Source organism: Giraffa tippelskirchi, chromosome 10 (assembly GCF_054371585.1).
Source record: "Giraffa tippelskirchi isolate mGirTip1 chromosome 10, T2T-mGirTip1v1.2.pri, whole genome shotgun sequence".
Classification (NCBI taxonomy): Eukaryota; Metazoa; Chordata; class Mammalia; order Artiodactyla; family Giraffidae; genus Giraffa; species Giraffa tippelskirchi.
In genome coordinates this window covers 69,091,468-69,104,318 of record NC_137284.1, presented here as the reverse complement: position 1 = coordinate 69,104,318, position 12,851 = coordinate 69,091,468, and the positions used below count along the sequence as shown (strand labels likewise).

The 12,851-nt window shown below is 43.9% G+C and overlaps 1 long non-coding RNA gene across 1 annotated transcript in view; it reads left to right on the top strand.

The window, feature by feature from the left end:
* The window catches only part of LOC145522344 (uncharacterized), a 144,389-nt gene extending 136,566 nt beyond the window's left edge, over window positions 1-7,823 (top strand). Inside the window, exon 6 of the long non-coding RNA XR_014065991.1 lies at window positions 4,784-7,823. This is a non-coding gene — a long non-coding RNA (uncharacterized LOC145522344). The remainder of the gene's footprint in view (window positions 1-4,783) is intronic.
* Window positions 7,824-12,851: the final 5,028 nt, after the last annotated feature.

Here is a 12,851-nt window from a genome sequence, read left to right as displayed (position 1 = left end):
ATTAATGTATCTATCAGTGGGGGTCATCTTGATCTTAATGCAAAAGAATATGCAAATTTTCTACCTTATTCAACAGAGCAAATCCTTTCTATTTACCTATATTCATGTATTAGTGTTAGGTGGTCAGAATAGGAAAAAGGAGTCCAAAATGGCAGTGGCTAAAAGAAAGAGAATGGAAAAAGTCCATGAAAATGAAAAAAAAAGAAAATCTGAGAACCAGAGTGAGAATCTCAGGTGAAAAAAAAGACAGCCCTCTTGGCTAGCCCAATTTACATAGGGCAGGTTAGGCGGGTAGGAGACAAATGTATAAAAGGAGGAAGCCAAGATGGATTGAGGCCTCTCCTTTGGGGTCAGCCCGCTCCCACACCTCAGTTCAGTTCAGTCAGTCGATTCTGTCCGACTCTTTGTGACTCCATGGACTGCAGCACGTCAGGCTTCCCTGTCCATCACCAACTCCTGGAGCTTGCTCAAACTCATATCCAGTGAGTTGGTGGTGCCATCCAACTATCTCATCCTCTGTTGTCCCCTTCTCCTCCTGCCTTCAATCTTTCCTAGCATCAGAGTCTTTTCCAGTGAGTCAGTTCTTCCCATCAGGTGGCCAAAGTATTGGAGTTTCAGCTTCAGCATCAGTCCTTCCAATGAATATTTAGGACTGATTTTCTTTAGGATGGACTGGTTGGATCTCCTTGCTGTCCAAGGGATTCTCAAGACTCTTCTCCAACACTATAGTTCAAAAGCATCAATTCATCGGTGCTCAGCTTTCTTTATAGTCCAACTCTCAAATCCATTCATGACTACTGGAAAAACCATAGCTTTGACTAGATGGACCTTTGTCAGCAAAGTAACGTCTCTGCTTTTTAATATGCTGTCTAGATTGGTCATAGCTTTTCTTCCAAGGAGTAAGCGTCTTTTAATTTCATGGCTGCAGTCACCATCTGCAGTGATTTGAAGCCCAAGAAAATAAAGTCTGCCACTGTTTCCATTGTTTCCCCACCTATTTCCATGAAGTGATGGGGCTGGATGCCATGATCTTAGTTTTTTGAATGTTGAGTTTTTTAAGCCAACTTTTTCACTCTCCTCCTTCACTTTCATTAAGAGGCTCTTTAGTTCCTCTTCACTTTCTGCCTTAAGGATGGTGCCATCTGCATATCTGAGGTTACTGATATTTCTCCTGGCAATCTTGATTCTAGCTTATGCTTCATCCAGCCTGGCATTTTGCATGATGTACTCTGCATATAAGTTAAATAAGCAGGGTGACAATATACAGCCTTCATGTACTCCTTTCCCAAATTGGAACCAGTCCATTGTTCCAGGTCTGGTTCTGTTGCTTCTTGACCTGCAAGAAGGTCATCTGGTATTCCCATCTCTTGGGAGTCTGGTATTCCCATCTGATATTCCTATCGCTTGAAGAATTTTCCACAGTTTGTTGTGATCCACACAGTCAAACGCTTTGACGTGATCAATACAGCAGAAATAGATGCTTTCCTTCTACTTCTAGAAGTAGAAACAAGTACTATCCTTTGCTTGCTGAATAAAACTGAACTGTATCAGAGCTGTGACACTGGTCCGCTGTTCCAAATTTTTGCTGTGATGAGATAGAACTGAGGAAGTTACACACTCCCCCAACATCTCTGGTGCCGTTTCTCAGATTTAATCTGGCTGAAACAACCTCAGCTCAGCCCCTGCGAGGCAGAGGCCAAGCACAGCAGAAGCCCAACTCAGCAAAAGCTCACGTGGTGGAAGCTGAACGTGAAGAAAACCCAGTGCGGTGGAAGTGATAAGAAGCCCAGCATGCTGGAAACTGGGACAGAAAAAATAAACTTAGCAGAAAGCTCATGCGGCTCAGTCTCAGATTCCAGAAGACCTCCAGCTGGGGTAGGAAGTCCTCACCCCTATGGCTGGAAGGACATATGGCTAAGAAAATATTAATTCCTTTACAATCTCTCATTTCTTGCTTCCTCGAACCCCCTGCAAACAGGCGAGCAGCAGTGGGTGCAATTGAGGGACTCTGGAAGGGGCTACTCCTCAGTGTGTCTCACAGTCTCCACTATCTGCTGTGCCCTAGTAGTTGTTGCCCCGGAGAAGGCAATGGCACCCCACTCCAGTACTCTTGCCTGGAAAATCCCATGGACGGAGGAGCCTGGTAGGCTGCAGTTCATGGGGTCGCAAAGAGTCGGACACGACTGAGCGACTTCACTTTTACTTTTCACTTTCGTGCATTGGAGAAGGAAATGGCAACCCACTCCGGTATTCTTGCCTGGAGAATCCCAGGAACGGGGGAACCTGGTGGGCTGCCGTCTATGGGGTCGCACAGAGTCGGACATGACTGAAGCGACTTAGCAGCAGCAGCAGTAGTTGTTGCCCAAGTGGGTGGGGGTTCTTCTGTCCTTAATTTCCTTTGTGCCAAGGATCAAGCCAATGAAAACTGTGAGCACAAGTCAGGTATTTAGCAGATTTTCCGGCAGATTATGAAGGGGATTCCTTGGCACGTTTTTCCCACAGCTTTTTCCTCCTGTCCTTCAGCTCCTCTCTCCATCTATGCCACCACTTACAAAGTATTGGGCAGGCCATAATCTTTCCATTTCTGAAAGTTGTGTTTAAAACTGTTCACCTAAAATTGGGTTTCAGGACCTAATGAAGCTCAGGTTCATGATGTCTCATTGCAAAAAATTCAGTGAGAGACACAGCAATAGTTAAGAGGTAGACTTGTTTGGGTTCAGAAAAAAGCACATGCCAAGAGTGTGGGCCATCATAGAAGGTAAGTGCAGAGGCCATGGAAAGTGGTGTGGTTAGTTTTTGCAAGCTGGATGATTTCATATGCTAATGAGTGGGAGGATCATTCCAACAATTGGGGAACCACCCCCTCCTTGGTCTTTTGATAGTGTCTTGGAACTGTCGTGGCACATCTGATTGTGTCTTTAGCTTGCAGATTGAGGATCAAGGTTTAGTTGAATTTACTTGTCTGCCATCTTGGACCCGTTTGATTTTAATTGGTTTATGTTATTCCCTTGAGTTATGTCATTCTTTCAAAAGCTGTGCCCTGCCCCCTCAGCTCCTGTTTCATGCTCTTTTCTTGAGCCCTGTCCGGGCCCGCAATGTTGCCTTTACAATCTTCTGGCAGGACAACAAGAAAATAGCTGGCCCTTGGGAGGGAAATACTGTATAATATCCAATCCCTCTGGATATTCAGGCCTTCATCTTCCATGTTTTCCACAACATGTGCAACAACAGCATCTCTCAGTGAACCAACTAGGGTGAGTGACAGGCACACAATGCCTGCTAGAAGCCCATCTGTTGGTGGCATCCCTTCAAGGGCAACCAGGCTTCCAGGAACAATGTTTGCCAGTTTGGAAATTAGCCCTATAGGCCGTTTGGGCCCAAACCCTTACCACCCTCCTCTTAAAGTTACAAACTACACCTGGATCAAATCTCCATTCCACTTTTATGAAACATCTGATCTGTTGCCTCTTATCACTTTGTTCTTAAGCTATTTACTAACTCCTACAACCAGGACCTTGCCCTCTTGTAGGCAATATCACTCCACCCCACTTATTATTAAAATACTCTTAATACCCCTAACAGGACCAGATAACCCACTCCTTTGTCATTACTCCTGTTATTACCTAGAGTGGGTCTATGACAATGAAATGTTTACCACTGGAAACACCCTAAACTGCTCTTATGGAGGACTAGGGGAGGAATCAGTGATATATATTCCCTCAGAGCAATAAGAGGATGAGGCTTATGACTGTTTCTTAAGCCTTATGACAGGTTCCCAGTCTCAGGGCACAGACTATGATTGCTTTATATCATGGTATCTATTTTATTTGTCCATCTGCTGTGGACAAACTGGCAATGAGTTAAGATTACAACCCCTTAATCCTTCCCAGCACTAGTCTCGCTGGACACCTTGGGACACCCAACTCCAGCTTGGGGATTTCAGGTCACCCTGCCTCAACCTGCCTAGGGATCTGGTCCTCGGAAGGTTGTCATGCTTCAACCTGCATGGGGATCTGCCAGTCCAGGGGTCCCAGGAGGTTGACATGCTTCGACCTGCCCAGGGACCCAATTCCTGGGAGGCCGACATGTCTCGACCTGCACAGGAATTAGATCTCCAGGAGGTTGTCATGTCTCAACCTGCCAGGAGATCTGTACCCGGACCCAGGGACACCTGGCTCTCAGGTTGCAACAGTACTGGGTAGGATAAGCCTCAGAAAGACTCACCCCTAAGGAAGTCGACCCGTGGAAATAGAAGGAAGCCTATTAATTGTGGGACTGTGCCCAGTCTCAGCAGTAACTCAAGCGCCTGATGAGAACTCCATTGCTTTGCTGGAAAGGCTAAAAGAGGCCCTCCAAAAGTTTACTAATCTGGACTTTAGACTCTTTCAAGGGACAGGTGATTTTAAAGGGTAAATTCCTGTCCCAATGTACATTAGACATTGGGATAAAGTTAGAACAGCTACAGCAGCAGGACCCTGTTGCCTCTTTAGATGAGATTGTCCAGACAGCCACTGATACATTTAATAACAGAGAACAGGAAAGGGAAGTCAAGGCCCAGCAAAGGGAGAAAAGGGAAGAGACAGGACATGCCCAGATGCTGGCCGCCCTCTAGGGAAGCCCTATGGCAAACCCTGAATCCTTAAAGGACAAGGCACAAGGCAAATGCCTAATCTGTAGACAGGCAGGACATTGGGCCACAGAGTGTCCAAACTGTGGCAAGTCTCCTACAATGGCTTGCTACAAATGCCATCAGTTGGGACATCGGGTGGCACTCTGCCCTCAGGACCCAAGAGCCTCAAGGTCAAGTGCCAAGCCTTCCCTCACAATGGTTCAACAGTACTGAAGTGACCCGCTCCAGCCAGCCTGCCTGTCACAGGTAACCCTAACAGGACTGGAGCCAAAGGTGCAACTGGACGTGGCAGGTAGGTCCGAGAATTTCTTGGTTGACACAGGGGCTACATACTCTGTCCTGATCTCCTATTCTGGAGCCTTCTCCTCCCAGACCTGTACCATTTTGGGTGATACAGGAAAAATGATTACTAAAAGATTCACCTGAGCACTTTGTTGCTGGGAGGGACAGATATTTTCCCACCAGTTTCTGGTGGTCCCTGAGTGTCCTACTCCCTTATTGGGAAAAGGTCTTTCCCTGCCTTCAAAATCTTGTAGCTATTGCAGTCCTGATAGAAGATACTTTAAAACTCTCTTCTGGGGCAAACTAGCTATTTTTACCACCCACCAAGTGGAACAACTCCTGAATGGGAGAGGCCATTTATGGATGTCTGATCAAAGGATCCTCAGATATCAAGTAATGCTGATGGAAAATCCAGGACTGACTATGTTCCCTTGTGAGGCTCTTAACCCAGCTACCCTCCTGCCTACCCCCGAGGACTCTCTTGCCTAGAAATGGTCCCCGAGAGGGATTGTCAGAAGATTCTCTGACCAATCCTGAGGCAATCTGGTACACTGATGGAAGCAGCTTGTCTTGGATGGAAAAAGAAGAGCCAGATATGCAGTAGTCTCCAATTTCAAGACCATAGAGGCTAAATCTTTGCCACCAGGTACTTCAGCCCATTTGGCTGACCTCATAGTCCTGACTCAAGCTTTAGAGCTGGGAAAAGGAAAAAGAGTAGCCATTTATACTGACTCCAAGTGTGCCTTTCTGGTGCTACGTGTACATGCTGCTGTTTGAAAAGAAAGAGGCCACTTGATCACCCGAGGGTCCCCAATCAAATATGGTGATCAAATCCTTAGACTCTTGGAGGCAGTCCATCTGCCCACTGAGGTTTCAGTCTCCCATTGTAAAGGACACCAAAAAGGGAGCATGGAAGTGGCACGAGGGAACCAAGTAGCCGACCAGGCAGCTAAGAGAGCAACATTACAGAACAATGACCTAATAGGGGTTACCACCTTAGTTCCACAGACTAATTTGCCAGAAATTCCTTCGTATACAGAAGGCGAGACTCTTAAAGCTGAGAGTGAGAGCTTTCAAGAGGATCATATGGGTTGATTCCAAAATGAAGGACTCCTTTTTCTGCCTGGAACCTCCAATGGAAGTTGGTTAACTCCTTACATGCCATCACTCATTTAGGGAGAAGGCCCTCCAAAGATTACTAGAAAGGTCCTTCAGAGGAACAGGCTTCCAAACGACTACAAGGCAAGTGGTCTCCTCTCATCCCACTTGCCAAGTAAACAACCTCCAAGGAACTCAAAGACCTCAGCTGGCCCAGCCCATCCAACAGCATGGGACCTACCCAGGAGAGGACTGGCAGATGGACTTCACCTAGATGCCAGTTTCTCAAGGGTATCAATACTTATTAATCATGATAGATAAATTCACAGGATGGATTGGAGGCTTTCCCACTCAGACTGAGAAGGCTGAGGAGGTGGTAAAAAAAAATCTGCTCCATGAAATCATTCTGAGATTTGGTCTTCTCTGGTCATTCAAAGTGACAATGGGACATCATTTACTTCTATGGTCACCCAAGGAGTCTCTAAAGATTTGGGCATTACTTATTATCTCCATTGTTCCTGGAGGCCTCAGTCTTCAGGAAAAGTAGAAAGAGCCAACCAATTCTTAAAATCAGTGATAAAAAAGATAACCCAGGAGACCTCCATGGGATGGAAGGAGGCTTTACCAATAGCTCTCTTCCACACCCGTATTGCCTCTAAGGAACAGGTTCATCTTAGTGCTTGTGAGTTGCTATATGGGAGACCTTTTGTTTATCTCAATGACCTCTTCCTAGACCCAGAGGCTTAGACCCTCTGGTCTTATACCATGGCCGCTGCACAATTCCAACAGGATATCCACTTGTGGGGTGTCAACCATGATCCGAAAGATTCTAAAGAGTCACCACTATATGCTCCAGGGACTCAAGTCCTAATTAAAGTCTGGAAAGATGGGTCCCCAAAGGCTCAACTCCAGCCCACATGGAAGGACTCCTACCCTGTAATACTTTCTACCCCCACAGCAGTCAAGGTATCAGGACATGACTCCTGGATTCACTACTCACAAGTCAAGCCATGGAAGAAAACAGAAGAGGACACTCAATACACCTGTGAGCCCCTGGAGAGCTCAGACACCTCTTCAGGACTACGAATGAGTGCCATTCTAACGAACACCCCCAAAATCAAGTTTCTGGGGCTAAGATTTCTAAGGATAGCTCTAAAGAGCTGACACAGCTTGGCAGGAGTTGTACTCCAAAACAGGCAGGAGATAGATCTCCTGATCCCTGAGCAAGGAGGTACTTGAGCCATCTTGAATGAGATGTGTTGTTTCTGGGTAAATACCTCCAGCTAAGTTAAAAAAAAAGTCTCATAGTCCTCAAGAAGAACATTCAGATCCTACCGGATTTCAAAGAATGAGCTGGAGAGTTCTCAGGGTGGCTACAGTCTCTCTCTGGGGTTTCTTCTCCTGGTGAGGGGGGATTTGGAGTTGGCTTATGCTCCTACTAATCCCTGTTATCATCATATTGATGCTGCTTATGATTGCTCCATGTATTATCAATTACCTAATGCATTTTGTCAACAAGCTACAACATGCAGTGACAGTTCAACAAAGATATATAAAACTACACTGGACCATGAAAAATATCACTCACCCTTAGATGGATACCACTATAAGGACTCTGAGGCTTGAGACTAGCAAGAGGGGGAGGCCCAAAGCCCCTCACCATCCCAGTTCGGTAGGAAGTAGCTAGAGAGACCTCGGCACCCCTATTCCCAAAGAATTTGGCCTCCCATCTCTTGAGGGGGAAATGTTCGATAGTTAGAATAGGAAAAAGGAGTCCAAAATGGCGGTGGCTAAAAGACAAAGAAAGGAAAAAGCCCACAAAACAGGAACAAAAGAAAATCTGAGGACCAGAGTGAGAACCTCAGGTGAAACAAACAGCCCTCCTGGCTAGCCCAATTTATATAGGGCAGGCTCAGGGCAGGGAGGGGGGCGGGGAGGAGACTAACATATAAAAGGAAGAAGCCAAGATGGATTGAGGCCTCTCCTTTGGGGTCAGCTCACCCTTCTGCCTTGAGGGTGTACTATTCTTTTGCTTGCCAAATAAAGCTGAGCTGTAACACCGAGATATAATACTGGTCCGACCGTCACTTCAAATAATTGCACAGATGAGAGAGCCAGTGTCACTGTCTGCTCCACAGCTGTGTCCCTAAATCATGGTAGATGTATTGGATACTTGGTCCCTAATGTAACCACTCACAGTTGAATATGAGGAGCCATATTGAAATACTAAATAAGGAAGGACATACGTTACCCAAAGAAACTGACTATCAGGTTATGTCGAATCCAAGGATTTGGGACCTGGAAGGACTCTGAAAGACCATCCTACACTAGTGGTTTTCACTCTGGCTTCATGTAGCCATGAAGTTTCACAGAGGTGCTTTAGGGGCTCCTGTAGAGGGTGAATGAGAGGTCAGGCCTTCAGCCTCTTATCTCTGCTTAATCTAAACAGCTGGGTAAATGAAGAGCCTTTCCAGCCTAGGGACAAACAGGCTGGAATCTTGGCTTAAGAGACAAACATTCCTTTAATAGAAAAGAGTAAAACATTTAACTCAGGCGGAGAGTTGGGCACGGCTGCCTTTTGATTGCTCCCTAAGTTCGAACAGGAGTCAAATTCCAGAGAGAGTTATGGGATAGCTATCATAAGGTTAAAGGAACTCACGGGCATCCCCCTTCCCTTTCACTCCCCCCACCCCCACTGTGATTTGAGTCCTAATGTGACCAAAACACCCTGAGGATTTAAAGAGGCAGGAGGTCCTAAAAATAAGAAATCTCAGCCGTTTTCCCAGGATCCCTCATTCCTACCTCCTCCGCATGCCCCCCAAAAAACATTGCACATATACTCCAGCCAACAATGTCTAAAGCAGTAGAGGCACATATTTTGGACATGAACTAATCCACATCAGTATAAGACATACTGTGATTTTTTTTTTTAATTGGGAAGTTTTGAAATCACAATATGCATGCTGAATAATATTAATAGTTAATGGTTGTAGGCCATCTTTTCATAAAAAAGCAAAGCAAAACTCTCAAATGCTTTCTTTTATCTGTTGAAGCTAGCACACATATCACATTAAGGAGAGGAAATATTAAAATACCTAGTGAGTGGAAAGGCCATCTATAGGTTGTAGGTAAGGACTGGAGCAGACAGAGAAGGAAGTTTATAGAGACCCTTATGATAAGGGCATCTCTGACTCTAGAGTAAGAGAGCAAATCTCATATAATTTCTATGAAGTTTTGGTTGATGCCGTAAGTTTTATTGCTTTAAATGAAATTAATCCTTGTCCTACCTTGGGAAGTATCTGAGCCACTTGACAGGTTTAAATTATGTTACTCCAGAGCGTTATTTTAATATCAGCCATGGTTAGGACTCATCGACTGTTGAAAGAACTCTTGTTACGAGAAATGTTACATTAGAATATTTGCTGAAGCCATTAATTTATATCATGGAATTAAAATATCTGGGAGTCATCTTAAATCTCACTTGGACTTTCAGAGGTAGCACACATTGAATGTATATTAAATTGTGACCTATAAGAAGAGAAAGCATTTGATATATTATTTATTGCTCAAATGTTATTTTGTTATTAAGTTCCAGAGAACTACATGAGAGTTATGTGTAAATTAAGATGCCAAGTCTTAGCATACAACTTCTTACTTGTAAAGAAACTGGGGTTTTCTAAATGTAAATTTTAATTAATTATAAAATTATTCTTATAGAATGTTATTTGCTAACTACACCTCCAGGATATATTGAGTACTTGAAACAGACTGAGCTCATTTTAAGTTGATTTTGACAAGACGAAAAATTCGTTACTTTACAAAAGTGGACAAAATTACTTGCCCATGTTGGTTGGTGATAGATTGCTGGTTAAACCCAGAGCTGCAAACTCCTGCCCCAGGATAATTTTGTCAAGATTATATGGTTAATTGTGTATGTTAACATTCAAACTTCAATAAATATAATCACACTTACTAGTTTAAAACAACATTTTAAAACATGTGCTCTGGAATTATATATAACCTTTGTCAGTTCAGTTCAGTCTCTCAGTCATGTCCGACTCTTTATGACCCCAGGGACTGTAGCATGTCAGGGCTCCCTGTCCATCACTAACTCCTGGAAATTACTCAGACTCATGTCCACAGAGTCAGTGATGCCATCCAACCATCTCATCCTCTGTCATCCACTTCTCCCTCCTTCAATATTTCCCAGATCAGGGTCTTTTCAAATGAGCTAGTTCTTTGCATTAGGTGGCCAAAGTATTGGAGTTTCAGCTTCAGCATCAGTTCTTCCAGTGAATATTCAGGCCTGATTTCCTTTAGGATGGACTGGTTGGATATCCTTGCTGTCCAGGGGACTCTCAAGTGTCTTCTCCAACACTATAGTTCAAAAGCATCAATTCTTCGGCGCTCAGCTTTCTTTATAGTCCAACTCTCACATCCATACATGACCACTGGAAAAACCATAGCTTTGACTAGACAGACCTTTGTCAGCAAAGTATTGTCTCTGCTTTTTAATGTGCTCTCTAGATTGGTCATAGCTTTTCTTCCAAGGAGCAAGTGTCTTTTAATTTCCTGGCTGCAGTCACCATCTGCAGTGATTTTGGAGCCCCCCCAAAATAAAGTCTCTCACTGTTTCCACTGTTGCCCTATCTATTTGCCATGAAATGATGGGACCAGATGCCATGATCTTAGTTTTCTGAATGTTGAGTTTTAAGCCAGTTTTTTCACTCTCCTCTTTCACTTTCATCAAGAGGCTCTTTAGTTCTTCTTCACTTTTTGCCATAAGGGTGGTGTCATCTGCATATCTGAGGTTATTGATATTTCTCCCGGCAGTCTTGATTCCAGCTTGTGCTTCATCCAGTCCAGCATTTCTCGTGATGTACTCTGCATATAAGTTAAATAAGCAGGGTGACAATATACAGCCTTGACATACTCTTTTCCTGATTTGGAACCAGTCTGTTGTTCCATGTCCAGTTCTAACTGTTGCTTCCTGACCTGCATGCAGATTTCTCAGGAGACAGGTAAGGTGGTCTGGTATTCCCATCTCTTTCAGAATTTTCCACAGTTTGTGGTGATCCACACAGTCAAAGGCTTTGGCATAGTCAATAAGGAAGAAATAGATGTTTGTTTCTGGAATTCTCTTGCTTTTTCGATGATCCATCGGATGTTGGCATTTGATCTTGGTTCCTCTGCCTTTTCTAAATCCATCTTGAACATTTGGAATTCATGGTTCACGTACTGTTGAAGTCTGGCTTGGAGAATTTTGAGCATACTTTGCTAGCATGTGAGATGAGTACAGTTGTGCAGTATTTCGGCATTGCCTTTCTTTGGGATTGAAATGAAAACTGACATTTTCCAGTCCTGTGGCCACTGCTGAGTTTTCCAAATTTGCTGGCGTATTGAGTGCATCACTTTCACAGTATCATCTTTAGGATTTGAAATAGCTCAACTGGAATTCTATCACCTCCACTAACTTTGTTCATAGTGATGCTTCCTAAGGCCCACTTGACTTCACATTCCAGGATGTCTGGCTCTGGGTGAGTGATCACACCATCGTGATTAACTGGGTCATGAAGATCTTTTTTGTATAGTTCTGTATATTCTTGCCACCTCTTCTTAGTATCATCTGCTTCTATTAGATCCATACCATTTCTGTCCTTTATTGTGCCCATCTTTGCATGAAAACTTCCCTTGATAACTCGAATTTTCTTGAAGAGATCTCTAGTCTTTCCCGTTCAATTGTTTGTCTCTATTTTTTGCATTGATCACTGAGGAAGGCTTTCTTATCTCTCCTTGTTATTCTTGGGAACTCTGCATTCAAATGGGTATATCTTTCCCTTTCTCCTTTGCTTCTCTTCTTTTCATAGCTGTTTGTAAGGCCTCCTCAGACAACCATTTTGCCTTTTTGCATTTCTTTTTCTTGGGAATGGTCTTGATCACTACCTCCTGTACAATGTCACAAACCTCTGTCCATAGTTCATCAGGCACTCTGTTTATCAGATCTAATCCCTTGAATCTATTTGTCACTTCCACTGTATAATCATAAGGCATTTGATTTTATGTCATACCTGAATGGTCTAGTGGTTTTCCCTACTTTCTAAGTCTGAATTTGGCAATAAGGAGTTCATGATTTGAGCCACAGTCTGCTCCCGGGCCTGTTTTTGCTGACTGGATAGAGTTTCTCCATCTTTGGCTGCAAAAAATATAATCAATCTGATTTTGGTGTTGTCCATCTGGTGATGTCCATGTGTAGAGTCTTCTCTTGTATTGTGGAAGAAGGTGTTTGCTATGACCAGTGCATTCTCTTGACAAAACTCTGTTAGCCTTTCCCTGCTTCATTCTGTACTCCAAGGCCAAATTTGCCCATTACTCGGGGTATTTCTAGACTTCTTACTTTTGCATTCCAATCCCATATAATGAAAAGGACATCTTTTTTGGGTGTTAGTTCTAGAAGATCTTGTAAGTCTTCATAGAACCATTCAGATAACTTTTGTCAGATATTTCCAACTCCCACATACCTATCTGAAAATGGAATGGAACTGTTCAGTTGCATACTTTATATATAGTGTTCAGTTCAGTTTAGTTTAGTTGCTCAGTTGTGTCTGGCTCTCTGCAACCCCATGAACTGCAGCACGCCAGGCCTCCCTGTCCATCAGCAACTCCCGGAGTTTACCCAAACTTGTGTCCATTGAGTCGGTGATGTCCTCCAATCATCTCATCCTCTGTCATCTCCTTCTGTGCCTGCCCTCAATCTTTCCCAGCATCGGGGTCTTTTCAAATGAGTCAGCTCTTCACATCAGGAGGTCAAACTATTGGAGTTTCAGCTTCAACATCAGTCCTT